Source organism: Oryctolagus cuniculus, chromosome 19 (assembly GCF_964237555.1).
Source record: "Oryctolagus cuniculus chromosome 19, mOryCun1.1, whole genome shotgun sequence".
NCBI classification, from domain to species: Eukaryota; Metazoa; Chordata; class Mammalia; order Lagomorpha; family Leporidae; genus Oryctolagus; species Oryctolagus cuniculus.
In genome coordinates, this window is record NC_091450.1 from 55,374,611 (window position 1) to 55,400,733 (window position 26,123).

The following is a 26,123-nucleotide window of genomic DNA, read 5'->3' on the forward strand; positions in this document are numbered from 1 at the left end:
AAGTGCTTGGGCCCCTGCACCCACGTGGGACACCAGGGGGAGGCACCTGGCTCTTGGCTTTGGCTTTGCACAGTTCAGGCCATGTCGGCCATTTGGGGAATGAACCGATGGAAGGAAGACCTTTCTCTCTGTCTCTCTCTCTCACTGTCTGTAACTCTACCTGTCAAATGAATAGAGAAAAGAAGGATTACTCCTGAAAATCATAAAGGTTATATTTGACAAACCAACAGCCAATATCATACTGAATGAGGAAATGATGAAAGCATTCTGTCAAAATCTATAAAAACACAAAGATGTACACTTTCACCACTCTAACTGAATACAGTACCGTAAATTTTCAGAAGAGCAATCAGAGAGAAGAACAAAATAAAAGGCATTAACATTAGAAAAGAACAAGTCAAATAATTAATGTTTCAGATGACATGTTGTTCCTGGAAGAACACAAACATTCCACCAAAATGCTACTTGAACTGATGAACCAATTCAGTAAAATTTACATACAAATAAATAGACAAAAATAGCTGCCTTTTTACATATTAATGATGGATTCACAGAGAAATAAAAAAAATCACATTTACAATAACCAAAAAATTAGCATTAATAGGAATAAATTTAATCATTGGTTCACCCCCAATGGCCACCACGGCCGGCGCATGTGGCCGGCGCACGGCGCTGATCCGATGGCAGGAGCCAGGTACTTATCCTGGTCTCCCATGGAGTGCAGGGCCCAAGAACTTGGGCCATCCTCCACTGCACTCCCTGGCCACAGCAGAGAGCTGGCCTGGAAGAGGGGCAACCCGGACAGAATCCGGTGCCCTGACTGGGACTAGAACCCAGTGTGCTGGCGCTGAAAGGCGGAGGATTAGCCTAGTGAGGCGCGGCACTGGCCAAACAAGATACTTTTATAATCATGTTTTTAGACTCTGTAGGGAAACCAGTAATCTTTCATATGTAATAAGATACTTACTGTACTTCCTTAGTTAGTATAATCATTTTTCTTTTCCTTTATTTATGGTTCCTATGGTTTATCTGGGAACTTTGCTCATGTATTTTTTCTGAATTAATTCTCTTGGTCTGGATACCTTTGAATAGCTCTTTGTTTGAGGCTCTCTAGTCACATTTTTCTACTTATCTGCCTTTCAGAGAATTGTTACAATAATTGTGCAGAGGAAAAAAAGCTGTAACAGTATTCACCCAGCCATGGGACAAACAGAGCTCAATTATATTGTTTTGGCTCCAGCGTATTTTACCCACTAGTGTTGTAGACAATGAAACTGAATGGGCGGTTACATGGATGTATGAAATACATTTGCTTGAAACAGACTGAAGCCTAATATTTCTGCTGTAAATTGAATCTGGTCTTAATGCCTGTCTACTTCAGGTATTTCTATTTAAGAAACATGATCTACTGATAAACTTGAAGAAACAAAAATATATGGAAGTAAAACAAAATAAGAGGAATGTAAATTAGAAAATTCCCTTGACAGAAGTCATATAGTCTGATAACTATGTATCTCCCTCTAAAATACATTAAATGCATGAAGTGGAGGTTTTGAACATACAATTAATTTCTGTAAAACTCCTATATTCTTTACCAAAGTCATATTGTCTTTAGCAATGATAAAGTAACATCACAAGGGATTTTGTTATGGATGCGTTTCCTACCTTGTTGATGAAAATTATGTACAGCACTAAAGCCAATTTTTATGAAAGAGCAAAGTAGAATGATCTTGTATATACATTTCTTTGATGCATTCATCAAGCCACTTTCCTCTAAAAAAGTGCTGATGAGCATTAACTGATCAAGGGAAAGAATCTATTTAATTCATAAACAAAAATGATAGGTCAGAGACCGAAATTTAAGAACTGAGACTATGAAGCTTTTGGAAGCAACTGCAGAAGAAATGCTCCAAGGCACTGGAGAGGGGATGACTTCTTAGACAAGACCCTCAAGGCACAGGCAACAAAATCAACACTAAACAAATGGCATTATATGCAAGTCAAAAGCTTCTGCACAGCAAAGGAAACCACAACAGAATGAAGAGACATCCAACAGAATGAGGAAAAGTATTTGTGATAAAGAATTAATAATCAGAGTACACCAGCAACTTAAAAAAGAGAACAAAAATAACAAAAAGACAAACAGCCAGTTAAGAAACGGACAAAGGAACTCAACAAACAGTTCTCTAAGGAAATACAAATGTCCAACAAATCTTGGAAAAAATGCTCTACATCACTAGCCAACAGGGAAATACATAGCAAAACTGCAATGAGAAATCACCACCTTTTCTTAATTGTTAAAATCAAGATATAGAATAACAAATTAGAGGATGTGAAAAACGGGGAACTCTGGTACACCATCTGTGGGAATGTAATTCGTTCAAAGACCGTGGAAAATAGTATGGAGATTTCTTAAGAAACCAGAAGGAAATTTGCCATATGATCCTGCAATCCCACTGGGTTTATACATATAAGGTATTAGCATCATGTATCAAAGTGATACCTCCACCACCGTGTTTACTGCAGCACTGTTCACAACAGACACAGCAAGATAATGGATAAGGAAAATATGTATATATCTATAATGGAATTTTTATTCAGGTATAAAAAATAGCAACACTTGGCCGGCGCCAAGGTTCACTTGGCTAATCCTCCACCTGTGGCGCCGGCACCCCATGTTCTAGTCCTGGCTGGGGTGCTGGGTACTAGGCCTGGTTGCTCCTCTTCCAGTCCAGCTCTCTGCTGTGGCCCGGGAGTGCAGTGGAGGATGGCCCAAGTGCTTGGGTCCCTGCACTTGCATGGAAGACAGGGAGGAAGCATGCCGGTTCCTGGCTTCGGATCAGCCCAGCCCTGGCTGAGGTGGCCATTAGGGGAGTGAACCAATGGAAGAAGACCTTTCTCACTGTCTCTCTCACTGTCTGTAACTCTCTCTCTGTCTCTCTCTCTCACTGTCTGACTCTGCCTGTCAAAAAATTAAAAAAAAAAACACAACACTGGATGCAAGTTAGGACATCAGTTAGTGAAATCAGCCAGAGAAATACAAATACCACATGTATTCCCTTATATGTGGAAGCTAACATTTTTAAAATCAAAACACAAAAACATAAAGAATGTTTGTGTCTATCACTATTGCTTAAAATGTAAATCCACAAAACTTTGTTTTATAACCTTGTCAAACCTATGGTTAAGAAAATTATACTACTCTTGTGGAATTGTGGTCTTCCTACCTTTCCTTGTTGAATACTATGTTTAGTGGTGAATTAAGACTGCGAATAATAAAGTGGATTAAAACTATACCTCGTAAAAATAATGAAAAGAAGAGAGACATGGGAGGGAGGGGAAGAGGGAGAGAAGAATGCGGCTGGCTTCCTGGAACAGTACCGATGAAATACATGAAAAATTATTTCAAAAATAATGCAAAAATAAAGAAGAACATTACACTAGTATAGTTTTAATGATCTGTGATTACTTTAAAATTTATGGTATATGGGTAAAATGGTCATTTTCCATTCAGCTGTTTATACCTGTTGCTTATTTCCCACTAAACTAGGGAACTAGAGTTTCTGGTTTTTCTTTTGACCCTTTTTTTAAAAAAAATGATTTACTTTATTTACTTTACTTACTTGAAAGGCACAGTTAAATACAGAGAGAGGGAGAGATAGAGAGAAAGAGATCTTCCATCTGCTCACTTCACTCCACAAATGGCCACAACAGCCAGGGTTCAGTCAGGATGAAGCCAGGAGCCAAGAGCTTCTTCCATGTCACCCACAAGGTGCAGAGGCCCAAGCACATGGGCCATCCTCTGCTACTATCCCAGATACCTTAGCAGAGAGATGGATCAGAGGTAGAACAGCCAGGATTTGAACCAGAGCTTGTATGTGATACCAGAGTGCCAGCCCCATGTTTTACTCCCTAAATTCTTACTTGATGAAGCATTTACCAAAGTCATGTCATCAATGATGTTTTTCATAAGGTTTATGTATTCATTTGACAGGCAGAATGACAGAGACACAAAGAGAGATCTTCTACCTGCTGACTTACTCCTCAAATGCCCCCAACAGCCAGGACTGGGCCAGGCAGAAGCCAGAAGCCAGGAACTACATCTCTGTCTCCAAGAAGGTGGCAGGAACCATCCACTTGGGCCATTGTTTGTTGCCTCCCAGGGGAATTACCAGGAAACTGAATTGGACATGCGGGAGCTAGGACTCACAACAGGCAGGTTGATGTGGGATGCTGAAAACCCAAATGTCAGATTAACCTGCTGTGCCTCAATACCACCCATTTCTAAACTTTTATGATTATTTACTCCATCTTAGTCCATTTGGGATGCTGTAAGAAAACACATTACACTGGGAAGTTTATAAACAACAGGGATTTATTACTCACTGTTTTGGAGGCTGGTAAGTCTAAGATTAAAGTGTTAGGGGGACTCAGTGTCTGCGGAAGCTTTGCTCACTAATGTCTGTGTGCCCTCATGTGGCAGAATCGCAAAAGGGTAAACAAGCTGCTCCATCAAGCCATTCTTAAAAGGGTGCTGTGGTGTAGTGGGTAAAGCCACCTTCAGGCCTGGCATCCCATATTGTCACGGGTTTCAGTACCAGCTGCTCCACTTCTGATCCAACTCTCTGCTACAGCCTGGGAAAGCAGTGGAAGATGCCCCTAGTCCTAGGGCCCCTGCATGCATGTGGGACACCTGGAATAAACTCCTGGCTCCTGGCTTCACATAGGCTCAGCTCTGGCCATTGTGGCCATTTGGGGAGTGAACCAGCTGATGGAAGACCTTTCTCTCTGTTTCTCCCTCTCTCTCTCTGTAACTCTGCCTCTCAAATAAGTAAATAAAACCTTTTTTAAAACATAAGGGCAGTGATAGCATTCTCAGATCTGCCCTCATGATCCAGTCAGCTCTGAGCACCCTTGCTCCTAAATAACAAGACACTGAGTATTACAGTTCAGCACATGCATATTGAGGGACACAATCATTTAGCAACAGCACCCGAAATCATCTGATTATGAACCCTCAATGAGTATTTAATTATAAAAACATGTTATAAAACATGTAAAACATGCCATAAAATACTACAGATGAAATGATTCTGTAAACATAATTTATATTACTATTATATTTTACCTGGAAACCCAAAAATAATCTGAAACTATATAGATACTACTGGGAGAATCCTAAGATTGGCCATATGCATGGTGCAATAAGACTACTGTTTTAGTCCTGTTCACTAGTCATGTGAATGATTTTGGTGAAAATTTACCACTGTTTGCATTGATGATATTTTTTCAGTTCACAATATATTGTTGAGAATCAGTTCAGGGGCCAGCGCTATGGCATAGGGGATGAGGCCGCCACCTGCAGTGCTGACATCCCATAAGGGGTACTGGTTCGAGTCCCAGCTGCGCAGGGATAAATAAGAACACAACCTTTAACCGGAAAGGATATGAGAAATAATATATGTCAGAGCATGAATAAATGAAAGAAAAAAGATCAACAAATCAAAAATTGGTTTTTTGAGAAGATAAACAAAACAGATAATTCTCAGAGGGGATTCCATATGGAGGAATAGGGAAAAGGAGGACTGCTATAGGCTAGGATAAAATAGGAAAAACAGACAGAGATTCCCAGGGGAGAGTGGAGATTCTGTAAGAGGAGGAGAGATGCTGTGGGTCTGTGTGGAAGCTGCAACAAGCACTGATACAACACAAGACCCAGCAGGTGAGAGCTGGAGAAAGTGCCGGCTCTGAAGAACAAGGTGAGATCACACTGCAGTGGCCCATGCCAATGCTGAAATAGCTGCAGAGAGAGCCCAGCAGACTACACTGTCTTGGGGTGTGACTTGGACCCTGAGGGTAATGAGTATCCCCTAACCCAGCAGAAAAGAGAGACAATTCTCCCCATCCCCTCACAACAGACCCTGACTAGCAGCTCAGAGAGGGCAGGCACCATTTTGGATATGCTAGTACCTGCAACAGCTCTCGTGCAGGCTCCCAGCAACAGTCAGGGAAAAGGTGCCATCTTGTCTCAAGTAGCAACAGCCCAGGTGCTGTCCAGCAACAGGCAGGGAGAAGGAGCCATTCAGACATCATCACTAGCTGCAGGGACTCTTCTAAGTGTCCATAAACTGGCGGGGAGAAGGCATGATTGTGAAACAAGCAGTGCTGTGGCCAGTAGCTCTTGTGGACATGTATGACCAGGGATTTCACCACAGGGAAAAATCTGTCTTCCCCACTGACTTTCAGTCTGGGTGGAAAGACTGACAGGGAGCTGTGAACGCACCTATGACTATCACGAGCCCTTAGCCTCTCAACATAATGCAGGCTCTGGAGCTCAAACTGCCTAAGTGGAGCACCCATAGGCAACTGGCTCTCCAAAGTTCTCAGCCTCTCCAAGGACAGAGCAGGTTAGTGGGGTGGAGTGGGTCTTCTGCACCCTGTGTCTATGGGAGCCCTGGTACTGAGACTGTGGGAACCCATGCATGCAGGAGAGGCTGCCTGGTGCAGCTGCGTTTCTGGGAGATTACTGTGTGTAGCTCCACAAGCTCAGCACCCTGGCTGCCTGGGGTGGGTCACTGCAGCAGGATCTGTGCTCACACTGAAGACTGCACAGATCCTTTGTGCCATTCATGCAGAACCACAGATCAGAATAGTACCCACTGAGGGCCAACACCTGGGTTATTCTCACCTTGGAAAAGAGGAGTGAGGGTGTGATTATGCCAACAGCAGTGACCATATCCTCTTTTCTATTAGTAAGAAGAGATCTAACTTGCTCCATTTGGGTGTCACCCTGGACACTGGCCCCACCCTGGAGCAGTGACCAGAGCTCCCTAATCACAAACAGCACACACTTCTGGGTATTCATTGAAACAGCAGACACTCCACTAATCCACAGAGACACAGTCCAATGATAAAAGCCATCAGGGAAAAAAAATAAGTATCTCCACAAATATATTTATCTCCAAAAATATAAAGGTCTTCCTTTTTCTGAGGTTCATCCCCCAATAGCCACTGCGGCTGGCACGCTGTGGCTGGCACAGTGTGCTGATACGAAGCCAGGAGCCAGGTGCTTCCCCTGGTCTCTCATGCGGGTGCAGGGCCCAGGGACTTGGGCCATCCTCCACTGCACTCCCGGGTCACAGCAGAGAGCTGGACTGGAAGAGGGGCAACCGGGACTAGAACCCAGGCTGCCGGTGCCACAGGCGGAGGATTAGCCTATTGAGCCATGGCACCGGCCATACAGCACTCTTAATATACATGACCAGAAAAGACCTTCCCCACAACATATTGTAGTCAAATGCTCCACAGTAAAACATAAAGATTCGAAAATGTGCAAAAGAGAAATGTCAGATTACTCTCAGAGTATCTCCAATTACACTCACAGCTGACTTCTCATCAGGAATTACTACAAAGAGCTATAGCCCAACAAATCAGGAAATCTAGAAGAAAAAGATTCCTGGACACTTAAAACCCACCAAAATTGACCCAGGAACACCCAGAAAAACCAAGCATACCAATAAACAAAACAGAAATTGTATCAGTAATAAAGACACTCCCAACAAAGAAAAACCTAGGATTGGACAGCTTCACTGCTGAATTCTATTAGACATTCAAAGAACTACTAACTCCAATTCTTGTCAAGCTATTCAAAACAACTGAAAGAGAGGGAAGCTTTCCAAACTCCTTCTGTGAAGACAGTATCACCTTAATTCCTAAATCAGAAAAAGATACAACAGAGAAAGTACACACAAATGTCCCTGATAAACACACACACAAATCATCCTCAAAATACTAGCCAATTGAATCCAACAATATATAAGAAATGATCATTCATCCTGGCTGGCGCCATGGCTCACTAGGCTAATCCTCCACCATGCGGCGCTAGCACACCGGGTTCTAGCCCTATTTGCAGATGCCATGATTATGTATATAGAGGATCCAAAAGACTCCACTCAGAGACTAACAGAACTCATAGGCGGTTCCAGTATGGTGGAGTAGGGTGGGAGCTTACTGCTCTAGCCCAGGAGATGACAGTTTAGAAAATGTGGAGAGGGGCCGGCACTGCAGCTCCATAGGCTAATCCTCCACCTAGTGGTGCTGGCACTCCGGGCTCTAGTCCTGGTCAGGGCTCCAGATTCTGTCCCGGTTGCCCCTCTTCCAGGCCAGCTCTCTGCTGTGGCCAGGGAGTGCAGTGGAGGATGGCCCAAGTGCTTGGGCCCTGCACCGGTGCAGGGGAGACCAGGAGAAGCACCTGATTCCTGGCTTCGGATCAGCACGGTGCGCTGGCCACAGTGCGCTGGCTGCGGCGGCCATTAGAGGGTGAACCAATGGCAAAAGGAAGACCTTTCTCTCTGTCTCTCTCTCTCACTATCCACTCTGCCTGTCAATAAATAAATAAGTGGAGAGGGTAATCTCAGGGAACAGTCAAGTGAGAAAACAGCAGAGGGAACTATACCAAAATTAGAGAAGACAGGGTGGACTTATGTGACAGGCATGGACACCAGGGTGTGACTTTGGATATACATCACAGGTGCGCCAACCTGTGTCTCTACCCAGCAATCAGCCAAGTGGAGACTCTTGATTCTGCTGGGGGAGAACTAACAGCGGGCTGGGAGCTTGTGACTGTGTGAGGCTTCTGTACTTGGACAGGGAAAAAAAACTGAGGGTGTGTGGGAGGACTCACAGTGTGGCTAGGACTTTGAGCAGTTACAGAGGGAGACTCCATATGCTCAGGGTTCCCTGGTTACCTGTTAGAGATACTGTTAGGGAAACTGATCTTACACTGAGGAATGCACAGATCCCTTGTGTGACCCTTGGGACAGAGCGAATAAATGTAACAAACTTGGGCTAGCAATCAGGCACTGGTCTCCAGTGAGTAGAGGAGCTCAGCTGCATGGAATAAATTCCCTTCTGATGAGAGAGAGAGAGAGAGAGAGAGAGAGAGAGATATTTGCCGCAACAAAGCTGGGTGTGTCACCTTGGGATGCCCTTATCCCTGGAGAAGTGAGCAGAGCTCTCTGGCCACACCCACTGCAAGCCTCTAGATATTCACTGAAAAGTAGACTTTCCACTTATCAACACAGTCATAGTCCAAAGATAAAAGAGAAAGAGAAAACCAAAAAAATATCTCCACAAATGCCAAACAACATATACACCAATTCAAGAAACAAGAATAGGAAGACAACATGATGTCACCAAAAGAACAGGGCACTTCAGGGCCAGAACTGTGACATAGTGGGTAAAAGCTGCATTTGCAGTGCCGATGTCCCATATGGGCACTGGTTCGAGTCCTGGCTGTGCTGCTTCCAATCCAGCTCTCTGCTCTGGCCTGCAAAAGCAGTGCAATATGGTCAAAGTCCTTGGTCCCCTGCAACCACATGGGAGACCCCCAGAAGAAGCTCCTGGCTCCTGGCTGCAGATCGGCGTAGCTCCAGCCATTGCAGACAACATGGTAGTGATCAGCGGATAGAAGACCTCTCTCTCTCTGCCTCTCCTCTCTCTCTCTGTAATGCTTTCAAATAAATAATAATCAAACCTTAAAACAAAGAACATGACACTTCAATATTAGATTGTGAAGATGATGAGATAGAAGAAAGATGAAGAAATGGAATTCAAAAAATTGATCATAAGATTACAAAGAAGTAGGCCAGCACCGTGGCTCACTTGGCTAATCCTCTGCCTGCAGCACTGGCACCCCGGGTTCTAGTCCCAGTTGGGGCGCCGGGTAGTAGTCCCGGTTGCTCCTCTTCCAGTCCTGGTTGCTCCTCTTCCAGTCCAGCTCTCTGCTGTGGCCGGGGAGGGCAGTGGAGGCTGGCCCAAGTGATTGGGAGACCGGGAGAAAAAACCCAGCTCCTGGTTTCGGTTTGGCGAAGTGCCTGCCACAGATGACAATAGGGGAGTGAACCAATGGAAGGAAGACCTTTCTTTCTGTCTCTCTGTCACTGTCTATAACTCTACCTGTCAAAAAAAATAAGATGCCATAGAAGTTATCAAAGAAATGCACAAACTACTGAAATCCATACAGGACATGAAAAAAAATTTCTCCCATGAAATGGAAATCATAAAGAGAAATCTCAATGAAATGAAAAATTCAATAGAACAAATAAAAATGCAGTGGAGACCCTTAACAACAGAATTGATGAAGCAGAAGAAAGATGTCGGCATAGAAGGCCAAGCACCAGAAACTATACAGTTCAAAAGAGGAAATTAGAAAACAAAAATGCCTGTTGGGAATCTACAGGATACTATAAAAAGACCCAATATACGGGTCCTAGGAGTTCCTGAAGGTATGGAAAAAGAGAAAGGACAAGAAGGCCTTTTTAGTGAAAAAAATCACAGAAATTGTCCCTAGTTTGGAAAACCAAAGGGACATCCAACTACAGGAAGCACACAGAACTCCTAATAGATGTGACCAGGAAAGATCCTTGCCATGACACACTGTAATCAAACTCAGCACAGGAAAACATAAAGAGAAGATTCTAAAATGGGCCAGATTACTTTCAGAGGATCTCAAATTATAGACTCACAGTGGACTTCTCATCAGAAAGCTTGTAGGCTAGGAGAGAATGGTAAGATACAGTCCAAGTCTCAAGAGAAAAAACTGTCATACCAGAATATTATACCTTACAAAGCTCTCATTTATCAATGAAGGTGAAATAAAGACCTTCTATGACAAACAGAAATTGTAAGAGTTTATCACCACCCATGCTGCCCTACAAAGGATGCTTAAGGGTGTGTTGCACACACACACACAGAAACATGGCCATCACTATGAAGAAAGTAAAGGAAGCAAAGCTCCCAGTAAAAGTTCAAAGGAAACACAAAGTAAAAAAAAAAAAGGAATATTTTTGGAAAAATGGCAGGGCAAAGTCATCACTTATCAATACTCACCTTGCATGTAAATGGGCTAAACTCCCCAGTGAAAAGACACAGACTGGCTGAATGGATTAAAAAACAAAACCCAGGGCCGAAGCCATGGCTCACTTGATTAATCCTCTGCCTGCGGCACTGGCATCCCATATGGGTGCCGGGTTTTAATCCCGGTTGCTCTTCTTCCAGTCCAGCTCTCTACTGTGGCCTGGGAAGGCAGTGGAGGATGGCCAAAGTGCTTGGGCACCTGCGCTCGTGTGGGAGACCAGGAAGAAGCAATTGGCTCCTGGCTTCGGATCAGCATAGCTCTGGCCATAGCGTCAATTAGGGGGTGAACCAACGGAAGAAAGACCTTTCTCTCTGTCTCTCTCTCTAACTATATCTGTCAAATAAAAAAAACCACATCTATTTGCTGCCTACAAGAAACACATCTCACCAACAAAGAAAATGTAGACTGAAAGTGAAAGGATGGAAAAAGATATTCCATGCCAACAAAATAGTCCATGCCAAAAAAAAAAAAAAGCTGGTGTAGTCATCATAATATCAGAAAAAAACAGAGTTTAACACAATAACTATTAAAATAAACAAAGAAGGGCACTACATAATGATTAAGGGATCAATTCAACAGAAAGATATAACTATTATAAACATGTATGCACCTAATTACAGGGTATATGGCTATTTAAAATGTTATGTTAAGAGATTTAAAAGGAGACTTAGCCTCCAATACAATAGTAATGAGGGACTTCAACACCCCACTTTCAGTAATGGACAGATCAACCAGACAGATAATCAACAAGGAAACCTTAGATTTAATCGACACTACAGACCAAGTGGATCTAACATATATCTAGAGAACTTTTCATCCTACTCTTCTCAACAGTACATTGAACTTCATCTAGGATTGAACACATACTTGGCCATAAAACAAGTCTCAGTAAATTAAAAAAAATTGAAATCATATCATGCATCTTTTCAGGCCACAATGAATGAAGCTGGAAATCAGCAACTCAGGAATCTCTAGAGCATATGCAAACAAAAGGAGAATGAACAATATGCTCCTGAATGAAAGATTGGTCATAGTAGAAATCAAATCAAATAAAAACTTTTCTGGAAACAAGTGAAGACAAAAACACTATATGTCAAATCTTATGGGATACAGCAAAATTAGTATTAAGAAGAAAGTTTATAGCAATAACGGCCTACATCAGGAAATTGGAAAAACACCAAATAAATGAGCTATCGATGGATCTCAAGGATGTAGAAAAACAATGGCAAACCAAACCCAAAACTAGCAGGGAAAAAGAAATAATTGAAATCAGAGAAGCAATCAACAAAATTGAACCCAAATGAAAAACAATACAAAAGATCAGCAGAACGAAGAATTGTTTTTTTGAAAAAATAAACAAAATTGTCACACCACTGGTCCAACTAAAAGGAGGAGAGAGAAGACCCAAATCAATACAATTAGACAAGAAAAAGTAAATACAACAATAGATATCACAGAAATAAAATAGAATCATCAGAAATTACTACACAGAGCTGTATGCCAACAAATTAGGAAACACAGAAGAAATGGGTAGATTCCTGGACATATATACCACCTACCTAAATTGAACCATGAAGACACAGAAAACATAAACAGACCCATAACAAAGATGGATATTGAATCAGTAATAAAGGCCCTCCTAACAAAGAACACAGGACCAGAGGGCTTCATTGCTGAATTCTACCAGACATTTAAGAGAACAAACTCAGGTTCTTCTAAAGTTACTCAAAACAACTGAAAGAGAGAGAATCCTCCCAAATTCTTTCTAGGAAGCCAGCATCACCTGAATTCCTAAATCTAAGAAGGATGCAACAGAGAAAGAGAATTACAGACCAACTTTCCTGATGAACATAGACGCAAAATCCTAAATAAAATTCTAGCCAACCGAATCCAACAACACATCAGAAAGATCATGCATTCAGACCAAGTGGGATTTATCCATGGTATGCAGGGATGAGTCAACATTTGCAAATCAATCAATGTGATACACTCCTTTAACAAACTGCTGAACAAAACCATATGATTATCTCAATAGATGCAGAGAAAGCATTTGATAAAACACAACACTCTTCAATGATAAAATTCTAAGCAAACTGCGTAGAGAAGGAACATTCATGAACACAATCAAGGTAATTTATGACAAACCCACCGCCAGCACTGTATTAAATGGGGAAAAGTTGGAAGCTTTCCCTCTGTGATCCGGTACCAGATAGGGAGGCACACTCTCATCATTGCTATTAAACATAGCCCTGGAAGTTTTTGCCAGAGCCATGAGGCAAGAAAAAGAAATCAATGGAAGTGACACAGAGTTGGGGGGGGCATCTTCCATCGGCTGGGTCACTCCCCAAATGACCACAGAAGCTGGTAATGAACAAGGCCGGGGTCAGGGGTTGGAACCCCATGCAGGCCTCCCTGTCTGCTGAAGGGGCCTGATTGCTTGCACCACCTTCTGCTGCTTTCCCAGGTGCATAAGCAGCAAGTGGGATCGGATGTGGAGCAGCCAGGATGTAAACCAATGACCAGATGAAATGCTAGCTTTTTAGACTGAGATTTCATTCACTGCACCACAACGCTGGTCCATAAATGAAGTCTTCTTGACCTCAAACTAACTTTAGGATTTTCCACAGGGTCCTTGGAAGAATCTCAAAAAGAAACAGTTTTCTCACTTTATAAAAAATATTAAACTAATACAGTTAACTTGATATGCTAAAATGAATGGAAAGCACCTTAAAATAAAAGTGATGATTAACCTTATGCTATATTTGTATGGACATATGTAGAATTCTTAATGCTCCAGAAAATGTCAAATTCCAAGAACTCTGATATCTCCTGGTATAGTGTTATCAATCAGTTATCAGTAAAATTTAATATGTCATAAATCTTTAAAAAATCCTTTCAAAAAAGAAAATGCAAAAATGGTTATTCACATATCTAAACATATTTACTAATATTTTCTGAGCTCTGTAGAGGGAAGAAAAGAAACAAGCAAGAGAAAGGGAAAAATAAAATGTGAATAATTTCATACTAATTAAAAAATAAATATTCAAATAAAGTTATCTTAGCAAAAAATTAGTATGAGAATAGTAGAGGAAGGAGGAAGAGGTGTGAGAATGTTGGTGGGATCCTGGGTACCATGGGAAGAATCACCAAGTTCCTAAAGTTGCAATTATGGAATGTATAAAGTTTATATTCCTTAAATAAAAGGTTTCTGGGGGAAAACAATCAGGTAATTTGCAGTTTATTTTTTTATTTTTATTTTTATTTTTATTTTTATTTTTGACAGGCAGAGTGGACAGTGAGAGAGAGAGAGACAGAGAGAAAGGTCTTCCTTTGCCGTTGGTTCACCCTCCAATGGCCGCCGCGGCTGGCGCGCTGCGGCCAGCGCACCGCGCTGATCCGATGGCAGGAGCCAGGAGCCAGGTGCTTTTCCTGGTCTCCCATGGGGTGCAGGGCCCAAGCACCTGGGCCATCCTCCACTGCACTCCCTGGCCACAGCAGAGGGCTGGCCTGGAAGAGGGGCAACCGGGACAGAATCCGGCGCCCCGACCGGGACTAGAACCCGGTGTGCCGGCGCCGCTAGGTGGAGGATTAGCCTATTGAGCCGTGGCGCCGGCCAGGTAATTTGCAGTTTAGAGATAAAAATTATCTTTCTGGTAGGCAGGGAGAGAAGAAGAGTGAGAGTGAGAGAGAGAGAGATGGATCTTCCATCTGCTGTTTCGCTCCCTTTATAGCCAGACTGGCCAGGCTGAAGACAGGACCCTGGAGCTCCATCTGAGTGACAGGCGTCCTGGTCCTTGATCCATTCTCTGCTCTTTCCTAGCTGCATTAGCAGGGAATTCAATGAGAGGCAGAGCATCTGGGACTGTCTGAAACAGCACTCTGATAGCAATGCCAGTGTTACCCAGTGGCACAACACCAGCCCCCATCAGTGCCAACTTCTGTTTGTGACCTTGCTTTATCATCAGACATAGCAGCCAGAAGCTTATTATTAGTCTTTTGTTCTGCACTTTACTAAAATATGTCCTTTATATCCTATATTATAAAACATTGGGGGCAATTGTGGTATTTGGCCTCACAGCTAACACACTGGTTAGGAAGCCCATGCCCATAATGGAGTGCCTTGGTTTCCTTCCTGGCTTCTGCTTTGACTGATTCCAGTTTCCAGGTAGTGCAAATCCTGGGAGGCAGGGGTGATGGTTCCGAGTAACTGGGCTCCTGAGACCTACGTGGGAGACTGGGATTGAGTTCTCAGCTCCATACTTGGCCCCAGTGCAGCCTTGGCTATTTCAGGCATCTCAGAATTCAATCAGTGGATGAGAAATTCTTTCTCTAATTCCCATCCTCTCAAATAAATAAAAATTTTCAAAAAATTCAAATTTTCAAAAAATGTTGACTTTATCCCCTAGCCCATACTTTGCTTTGCCTAAGTGTTGATGGCACGTATAAATATAAAGCTTTACTATTTCAATTTACACTGGAAGAAGACACTACAGAAAAGGAAAGGAGGGGCTGGCACTGTGGATAGCAGGCTAAGCCTTCACCTACAGCGCCAGCACCCCATATGTTCATCGGTTCAAGTCTCAACTGCCCCGCTTCCACTTCAGCTCCCTGCTGATGTCCTGCGCAAAGGAGTGGAGGATGGTCCAAGAGCTCGGACCTCTGCATACCCATGCAGAACCGTGGGTGCAGGAAGCAGGGACTCCTGGCTCCCAGGTTTGGCCTGATGCAGTTTGGGCCACTGCAGCCATTTCAGGTGTGAACCAGCTGACGAAGGACCTTTCTATCTGCCACTCCCTCTCTCTGTCTGTAACTCTGCCTCTCTAATAAACAGATCTTTAAAAAAACAGAAACAAACCTGCCATATGCTTCAGCAATCCCACTACTGGGTATACACCCAAAAGAAATGAACATTATTGTATCAAAGAGATAGCTCCACCACCATGCTGATCGCAATATGGTTCACAGCAATCACAAGGAATAAACAAGAACTTATTTATAAAGATTAAACAAAGATTTCTGTCATCAGGAGAATAAGAAGACATGGTACAGATCTACAATGAAATGTTATTCAGGACTTAAAAATAATGAAATTTTTTCAAGTGCATCAACATGGAGTAACTGGAGGACTTCACGTTAGAGAAATAAGCCAGAGGGCTGGTGCAACGCCGGCCATAGCACCATTTGGGGAATGAACCAACAGAAGGAACACCTTTCTCTCTGTCTCTCACTCTCATTGTCTATAACTCTACCTGTCAAAATTTTTAAAGAAAAAAGAAAAATGAAATAAGCCAGAAAAAGAAAAATACCACATGTAAGTTAAGTTTGTTGAAAAATCAAAACACAAAAGCAAAAAAAAGTAAATGCCAATGTGTAGCACTACTGCTAAAAATATACTCCTAGAAAACACTGTTTGATAACCTGGACAAACCAATTGTTAAGAACAGAGTACTGGGGCCGGAATGGTGGCATAGTATGTTAAGCATCCACTGTGGTGCCGGCATCCGATATGGACACCAGTTCAAGTCCAGCTGCTCCACTTCCAATCCACTTCCCTGCTGATGGCCTGAGAAAGCAGTGGAAATGGCCCAGGGGCTTGGGCCCCTGCAACCTACTGGGAAAGATGGAAGAAGCTCTTGGTTCCTCGCTATGGAATGGCCCACCTGCAGACACTGTGGCCATTCGTGCATTGAACCCATATGGATGGAAGACCTCTAACTCTATGTCTACCTCTCTCTGTAACAGTGCCTCTCAAGAAAATAATTTTTAAATAAAAAAAATTATACTGCTCCGGTGGAACTTTATTCTTTCTACCTTTTACCCAATGAATAGTAAGGTTACCCTGAATATAACATGGATTAAAATCATATTTTGAAAAAATGATGAAAAGAAGAGGCCATGAAGGGAGGGGAAAGGGGAAGAGAGGAAGGTCTGGGTTTATTCTTGGAACTGTACCTAAAGAATGCATGAAATATGTTCTCTTTTCATTCATTTTAAAAATACTTGAAGGGGCAGGTGCTGTGTGGCAGTGTGTGAAAATCCAGGCTTGAAAGGTGGGCACCCCACATGGGCACAGGTTCTAGTTCACGCTGCTGCTCTTCTGATCTAGCTCTCTGCTATGGACTGGGAAAGCGGTAGAAGATGGCCCAAGTCCTAGGACCCTGCACCTACGTGGGAGACTGGGATAAGCTCCTCGTTCATAACTTTGGATCGGCTAACTTCAAGCCATTGTGGCCATTTGGGGATGAACCAGCAGAGGGAAGATCTCTCTCTCTCTCTCTCTCTCTCTCTCTATATATATATATATATATATATCTTTACTTTTTTCAGAAATTCTATCTTTCAAATAAATAAATCTTTAAAAAATGAAAAAGAGGGCGGCGCTGCAGCGCCATAGGCTAATCCTCTGCATGCAGCGCCGGCACACCGGGTTCTAGTCCCAGTTGCTGTTTGTTGTACTCCCGCTGCTCCACAGTGGCCACTGGAGGGTGAAACAATGGTAAAAGAAGACCTTTCTCTCTCTCTCTCTCTCACTGTCCAGTCTGCCTGTCCAAAAAAGTAAAAGAAAAAGAAACAAGAATGTTACTTTAGTATAGTTGTGACAATCTGTGATTACTTTAAATTTAGAGTGTATTGAATAAATGGTTATTTTTCCATTCAACCAATTATATTTGTTGCTTATATTCCCACTAAACTAGGGTTTCTGTTTTTTTTCCTTATTGTTAGAAGATTTATTTTGTTTACCACAAAAACACTGTTACATACAGAGAGAGAGAAAGAGGAAGAGATCTTCCATCTGTTGCTTGACTTCTCAAATGGCCAAAACAGCCAGCACTGGACCAAGATGAAGACAGGAACCAAGAGCCTTTTCCAGGTGTCCCACATGGGTGCAAAGTCACAAGCACTTGGGTTGTCCTTTGCTGCTTTGATGCACTAGCATCGAGCAGGATCAGAAATGGACTAGGGACTAGAGCTGTGGCATTCTGAGTAAAGGTGCCTCCTGCAGTGTCGGCATCCCATATGGGTGCTGGGTCAAGTCCAGCTGGACGACTTCTGTAAGCTGACCTCAAGCCACAAATTACATTCCAGGCTTCATCAGGTTCTTGTGTTCCTAAGCACAACACCTATCCAGTTTTCTCCCACATAAGCCTCTCTCCATCCCTGGTATTCCAAGACCTTTGTAGAAGTTTCCTAATTAACCGTGCACCCATACCACAGTCCCTAAGAAAGACCACACCACACCCATCACCGTTTCTTTACCCTCATTTTCCCAAGGTTGTTGCCCAGGCCCTGTCCCAGGTCTAACACTTGGAGACTCCACCAGTTCTTCTAGTAGACCTACCAGCTCCTCCCTATTACAACTCTACTGAGGTCACCTGACCCCTCCATTAAATCCTTCCATTTCCCTATCTATATCACAGGATAGTGATAGACAGAAATTACCTGATTGCAGCTCCCAACACCTTGCATGCCCCAGGTTCTTCCATGACATCTAACCCTCCACTCCCACCACACAAAATACTTCCAATGCTGTCATACTTAGCCCCAAAATCTCAAACCCAAACTTTTATTAACACATCTCCAAACCAGACCTCTTGGGTTTTGTATTCTGACTCAACAGCACACACTTTTCCTCCAGGTCTCCCTCCCATTTCCTAGATACCCAAGTCTTCCCCTCTTACCATCTTCTTTGGCCCCTAATTCTCTGCAGAGCCCGGGGACTCATTCCCCAACTTCCTATCCAACCCGGTCTCCATGGTCTCCAACTCTACTGAAGCCCACCAGGCCCCTACATTTCTCTCCATGCCTGTGGGGCTACCCACATGACCCTCCCTGTGACAAGATGGAAGTCCACATCACTGCTTGCCTGAGCTGCCCAACCCCAGGGAACGGGCTGTCCCTTCCCTTTCCCTTGGGCACCCAGGCCACAGCCACCACTGGGGTGGCCACATCTGCTCACCAGTTGCTCCTCTCCAGGATGAAGGCCCAGCTGGGGTTGAGCAGAAGCCATGCAGTCTCTGGAACTGGAAGATTATCCAGCAGCTGAGCTTCAGCGTCCACCCTGCATTAGTTTCACATCTGTGTCCTCTGCGGGGGAGGAGGGGAGACAGACATCCGCTTCTTGGCTTCCTCATGGCTGAGCTGCTGCCCACCCGTGCTGCCTCTGAACCTGCGGATTTGGGGGAGAACGCCATGGGAAGATGCTCTGGATATCTCTGTACCGTAAATTTAAGTGCAGCTAATCCCTCCCGCACTCTCCAAGCCTACCATAACACTGCTGCCAATAACACCACCAGTCGACAATGACGCCACTGCAGCAGACGTCGCCTACTTTTCCCTGAGGCCTACTGCGCAAGCGCCATCCAACTAACACCCGCCCCTTCCTCCCAGGATACACAGCGTAAGCGGAAGAAGCCGCGCTGCCTTGATGAACCAGGGACAACGACCTTAGTAGCCACAGCCTGGCATGGCCGCCCTGTGGTCACCATGATCAGCAGTGCTCCAGGGACATTGGGGATCGCCATCCAGTGCACCAGAAGCTCCGGGGCAGTATGCAGCTCTCTAGACCTCCGGGCTGACACCCAGCCACTCCCATTGGTGCAGCGCTCTGCCAAACTGCCCATGGTCAGGGTACTGAATGGCGGATGCCTGCCTAGCATCCCTGGCCTGGTCGGAGCCAGGGCTGCTGCCCGGAGTCAGACAAGCAGGGCTGGTGCTGTGTTACACTGCGTTAAAGCCACGGCACGCAGTGCTGTCTTTCCATGTGGGTGCCAGTGTGCGTTCTGGCAACACCACTTCCAATCCAGCTCCCTCCTAACATGCCTGGGGAAGCGGTGGAGGATGTCCAAATTCCTTGGGACCCTGCAGCCACATGGGAGACCCAGAAGGTGGTCCTGGATCCTGACTTCATATTGGCTCAGTCTGGCCATCACGGTCTTTTGGGCAGTGTACTGGCAAATGGAAGACCTTCCCCCTCTCTCACTCTCATCCTTTCTCTCTCTCACGTGCTCTTGCTGTTTTTCTGTTTTTCTTGCAAATGAATGCATGAAAACTTTTTTTAAAAAACCACATTATCATCTCATTACATGCAGAGAAATAATCAGAAGAGATTCAATCGCATTCATGATAAAAAAAAAAACACAGAGTGGGTATAGAAGGAATAGGCATCAAAATCATAAAGGCTATGTATGACAAATCAACAGCCAATGCCATGCTGGATGGGCAAAAAGTGAAAGCATTTTTGTCAAACATGTAACACAAGGATGGCCCCTTTTTCCACTCTGAATGCAGTACTGTAAATTTTCAAAGAGAAAGAAAGAAGAAAGAAAAAAACTGCACCATATTTTAAGAGAAAAAGTGAAATTCTAAATGCTTTCAGGTGACATGATATGGTACCAGAAAAAAACTAAAACAATCCACCAAAAACACTGCTAGACCTGGTGAAACAATTCAGTGAAGTCACTGGTTACAAATAAACATAGTGTGTAAGCAGCAGTGCTTATACATTAATGATGAACTCACTGACAGAGCAATCAACAATAATCCCAAGGACAATAAGCACAGAAATCAAATGTTTAAGACTAAATTTAACCAAAGAAGCCAAAGAGCTCTATCATGAAAATCACCATACACTGATATAAGAAATCACCAACGACTCAAAAAATGGAAAGATATCCCTGTGGTGGATTTGAAGAATCAGCCTAATTAAAATTTCTACCTTACCTAACACTACCTAAAGATTCAACCAAAATTATATCAAAACATCAATGACGTTCTTTACAGAATTACATAAAACAACCTAAAATTCATACAAAATCACAGAAGATGCAGAATAGCTAAGGTGTTACTGGGCAAAAAACGAAACAAGGCCGGCACCGCAGCTCACTTGGTTAATACTCTGCCTGTGGCACCAGCATCCCGGGTTCTAGTACCAGTTGGGGTGCTGGATTCAAAACTAAATAAACGGGATTAAATGAAATTAAAATCTTTGCACAGCAAAGGAAATCATCATAGACTGAAGAGATATCCAACAGGATGAGAAAAAGATATCTGTCAGCTACCTATCTGACAAAGGATTAATATCAAGAATGCATCTGCAACTTTAAAAAAACAACAGCAAAAAAAAAAAAAACAACAACCAACCAATCCAATTATGAAATGGCCAAAGGAACTCAACAGACAGTTCCCCATAGATATACAGATAACCAATAAATATAGGAAAAAATGCTCAACATCACAAGCTATCAGGGAAACGCAAATCCAAACCACAATGAGATATCAGCTCACATGTACATATTGGCTAAAACCCAAAGGACAGAGAGTCTCAATGAGGAGGAGGACGTGGGAAAAGGGGAACAATTACACACTGGTGGTGGGAATGTAAATTAGTGCAGTCACTGTGGAAAACAGTATGGAGATTTGTTAAGAAACCAGAAACAAACTTGTGATATGATATGCAGCAAGCCCTCTACTGGCTAGAACCCAAAATACATGAACGTATTGTTATCAGGGAGATACGTCCACCACAATATTTCTTGCAGTATGGCTCACAGCAGCGACAACAAGAAAATGTTAAAGACTTCAAACATCATCAGATGAATGGATAAGAATAATTCTCTCTATATATACACAAACACACACACACACACAATGAAACAAACTTACAAATCCCTCTTTCCACAGACTTTTTCATGGACCCTCATGATACTCTCTGCAGTACCTTAAATAACTAGAACAAATGTGGGCACATAGCAGACACTCCTTTGAAAGCCAAGAAAAATATATTTACCAAGAGAAACTCCTCTGCCCAGATTCTGACTTCTACAAGCCACAAACTTCATTCATAGGCTAAATCAGGATCTCCATGTTCCCAAGCCACTTATCAACCCTTTTTCTTTCAAATAACCTCTTATCCATCTCTTGGTAGTCTGCACACTTTGGTCAAATTTCCTGATTAACTCAGCTCCCATTCCACAATCCCTCCTGAAACTTCCCTCTGCCCACTTCCTGATATCCTATCCCTCAGTTTAACTAAGGTTTCTCCACACGGCCTGTCCCAGATCTCACACTCTGATGCTCCACTAGTTCTTACAAGCAGACCTATTACAGCTCCTCCCTATTACAACTCTCCTCAAAGTCGCCTGCCTTCCTCCTCACAATCCTTCCATTTTGCTTATCTATCATAGGATGGTGACAAACAGACACACACTGCTTTCAGCTCCCAAAACCTTGCATGACCCAGGTTCTTCCATGCATTTAACCCTCCACTCCTGCCACATGAAGTACTTGCAATCTCATCGTCCTTAGCCTGAAAATCTAAAACCCAAACAACTATTACCACATCTCTCCAAACCCGACTCTTATGTTTTTACTCTGATTAAACATTTGACAGTTTTCCTCCCAGATTCCCCTCCCACTGCCTGGACAACCATTCTTCCCTTCTTAGCATGTTCTTTGCCCCACAATTCTTGGCAAAGCCCCAGAGAAATCATTCGCCAATATCTTATTCACCTCTGTCTCTGTGGTTCCTCTATTCTAGGAATGCTAGGTCCCCACATTTCTGTCTCCACATGTATAGGGCTCCCACCACTTGACCCTGCATCCCAAAGGTTGGAAGTCCACCTTGCTCTCAGCCTGGATGCCCAACCCCAGGGCACACGGTTCCCTTCCCTTCCCTTCTCTCCTCCTTGGGCCCAAGGGCTGCCATCAACAGGACACAACCACATCTACTAACCAGTTACTCCTGTCCAGGATGAAGGCCCAGCTGGGTTTTACCAGGAAGCAGAGCAGTCCCCAGAAATGGAAGATTACCCAGCAGCTGAACTGCAGCGTCAACTGGTGTCCAGTTTCATATCCATGAAAATGTCTACAAATAAAGTTACAAAACCTTAAGAAATGGAAGAAGACACACAAAAACGGAAAAATCTTCCATGTTGACTCATTGGCAAAATCAACAAAATGCAAATATCCATTCTACCATAAGCAAATTACAGACACAATGGGATCCCCAGCAAAGGTCAAATAGCATTTTGCCCAGATGGAGAGAAAGCAATGCTAAAATTCATATGAAAACACAGAACATCTGAATAGAGAAAGCAACCTTATACAACATAAAAAACTCATAGCATTGCAATAACACATTGCAGAAACAGCACAGGACAGTTACAATCAAAACAGTTTGCTAGAGGCAAAAAAAATGACATATAGAACAAAGGAACAGAAAAGAAACACCTGAAATAATGCACACATCTACAACTAATCTGTCTTTCAAGAAGGAGCTAAAGATCAATCCCAGGTTCAAAGGACCGTTTCTTCAAAACAAGGTCCTGAGAAAACTGGACCTCCACATGCACTTCTATGAAAGAAGACCCATACTTTACACCTTATACATAAAGCAACTAAAACACGTCAAGGAACAAAATCTAAAACTCAATATCATCATATTATTAGAGAACATTGGGGAATACTGAATTACACTGGCTTAGGGAAAGATTTCTCGGAAAAAAATGCCAGTAGCACAATAAAAGCTGAAACAAACAAATGTGATTCCATCAAGCTGAGAAGCTTCTGCACTAGAAAAGGAACACTCAGTAAAGTAAAGAGGCAACCAAAAGTACAGGAGAAACGATTTGCTAACTATGAAACTGATAAAAGATTAATATCTAGGCCAGCGCCGCTGCTCAATAGGCTAATCCTCCACCTGCAGCACTAGCACTCCGGGTTCTAGTCCCAGTCAGGGCGCCAGATTCTGTCCCTGTTGTTCCACACTATACCCCTCACCATTTTCTTACCCTCACTTTTCCTAAGGTTATTGCCCAGGCCCTGTCCCAGGTCTAACACTTGGAGACTCCACCAGTTCTACTAGTAGACCTACAAGCTCCTCCCTATTACAACTCTACTGAAAGTCACCTGACCTCCTCCATACACTCCTTCCATTTCCCTGTCTATATCACAGAGTGGCAATATAAAGAAATTACCTGATTTCTACACCCAACACCTTGCATGCCATAGGTTCTTCCATGACATCTAACCCTCCACTCCCACCACACAATTTACTTCCAATCCCATCATTCTTAGCCCCGAAATCTAAAACCCAAACTTTTATTAACACGTCTCTCCAAACCAGACTTCCTGGGTTTTGTACTCTGACTCAACAGCACACACTGTCCTCCAGGTCTCCCTCCCATTTCCTGGATACCCAAGTATTCCCCTATTAACATGTTCTTTGGCCCCTAATGCTCTGCAGAGCCCCGGGGAACTCATTCTCCAACATAATACCCACCCTGTTTCCATGCTCTCATACTCTACTGAAGCCCACCAGGCCCCTACATTTCTCCCCATGTCTGTGGGACTACCCACATGACCCTCCCTGCCACAGGGCGGAAGTCCACATCACTATTTGCCTGGGCCCCCAATCCCAGGGAACGCGCTGTCCCTTCCCTTCCCCTTGGGCACCCAGGACATGGACACAACTGAGGGGGCCACATCTGCTCACCAGTTGCTCTTCTCCAGGAAGAAGGTCCAGCTGGCATTGAGCAGGACACCATGCAGTCTCTGGAACTGGAAGAACACCCGGCAGTTGCGCTTCACCGTCCACTCTGGGTTAGTTTCACATCCGTGCCCTGTGTGAGGGAGCAGGGGAGGCAGACATCCACTTCTTGGCTTCCTCCCAATAGATCTGCTGCCCACCCCCACGGCCTCCAAGCCTGCAGATTTGGGGGGAGAATGTCACTGGGTAGATGCCCTGGGCATCTCTGTCCCATAAGTTAAATGCAGTAAATATCTCCTGCACTCTTCAAGCCTACCATACTGCTGCAGCCTATAACACCTCTTTCTCTCTCTCACTCTCATCTTCTCTCTCTCTCGCTCACCTGTTCTCACTATGTTTTTCTCTCTGTAATTCTCGCAAAAAATGCAATAAATATTTTTTTTAAAAAAAGCACATTATCATCTCATTAGATACAGAGAAACAACCTGAAAAGATTCAATCCCATTCATTATTAAAAAAAAAAACCTCCACAAAGTAGGTATAAAAGGAATAGGCGGGCTGGCGCCACAGCTCACTAGGCTAATCCTCTGCCTTGAGGCGCCAGCACACTGGGTACTAGTCCTGGTCGGGGCGCCGGATTCTGTCCCGGCTGCCCCTCTTCCAGGCCAGCTCTCTGCTGTGGCCAGGGAGTGCAGTGGAGGATGGCACAGTGCTTGGGCCCTGCACCCCATGTGAGACCAGGATAAGTACCTGGCTCCTGCCATCGGATCAGCACGGTGTGCCTGCCACAGGGCGCCAGCCGCGGCGGCCATTGGAGGGTGAACCAACGGCAAAAGGAAGACCTTTATCTCTGTCTCTGTCTCTATCTCTCTCACTGTCCACTCTGTCAAAAAAAAAAGGATTAGGCATCAAAATCGTAAAGGCTATGTATTACAATTCAAAGCCAATGGTATGCTGGATGGGCAAAAAGTGAAAACATTTTTGTCAAACATGTAACACAAGGATGTCCCTTTTTACCACTCTGACAGAATGCAGTACTATAAATTTTCACAACTGAAAGGAGAATAAAGAAAGAAATAAACAGCACCTAGATTATAAAAGACAAATTGAAATTCTAAATGCTTTCAGGTGACAAGATATGGTACCAGAAAAAACTAAAACAATCCACCAAAAACGCTGCTAACTGGTGAAACAATTAAGTGAAGTCACAGGTTACAAATAAGCATACTGTGTAAGCAGCAGTGTTTATACATTAATGAGGAACTCACTGACACAGCAATCAAAAAAATCCCAAAGATAATAATGACAGAAATAAAATGTTTAAGACTAAATGTCACTAGCGCCACAGCTCACTAGGCTAATCCTCTGCCTTGCAGTGCTGGCACACTGGGTTCTAGTCCCGGTTGCCCCTCTTCCAGGCCAGCTCTCTGCTGTGGCCAGGGAGTGCAGTGGAAGATGGCCCAAGTGCTTGGGCCCTGCACCCTATGGGAGACCAGGAGAAGCACCTGGCTCCTGCCATCGGATCAGCAATGTGCACCGGCCACAGTGCTCTGGCCGCAGCAGCCATTGGAGGGTGAACCAACGGCAAAAGGAAGACCTTTCTCTCTGTCTCTCTCTCTCTCTTACTGTCCACTCTGCCTGCCAAAAAAAAAAGATTAATGTAAGCAAAGAAGCCAAAGAGCTCTATCATGAAAATCACCATACTGATGAAAGAACTCA

The 26,123-nt window shown here is 43.7% G+C and overlaps 1 protein-coding gene across 1 annotated transcript in view; it reads right to left on the minus strand.

Moving 5' to 3' along the window:
- Positions 1-26,123, minus strand: part of LOC138846894 (glutamate receptor ionotropic, NMDA 2A-like) — a 171,441-nt gene that overhangs the window by 13,323 nt on the left and 131,995 nt on the right. The window contains exons 17-19 of the mRNA XM_070063914.1: positions 24,411-24,537; positions 22,650-22,781; positions 1-19,085 (exon numbers count right to left, since the gene is read on the minus strand). The exon at positions 1-19,085 is cut by the window's left edge and continues 13,323 nt beyond it. The gene's annotated coding sequence lies outside the window, so the exon portion shown is untranslated. The remainder of the gene's footprint in view (positions 19,086-22,649; positions 22,782-24,410; positions 24,538-26,123) is intronic.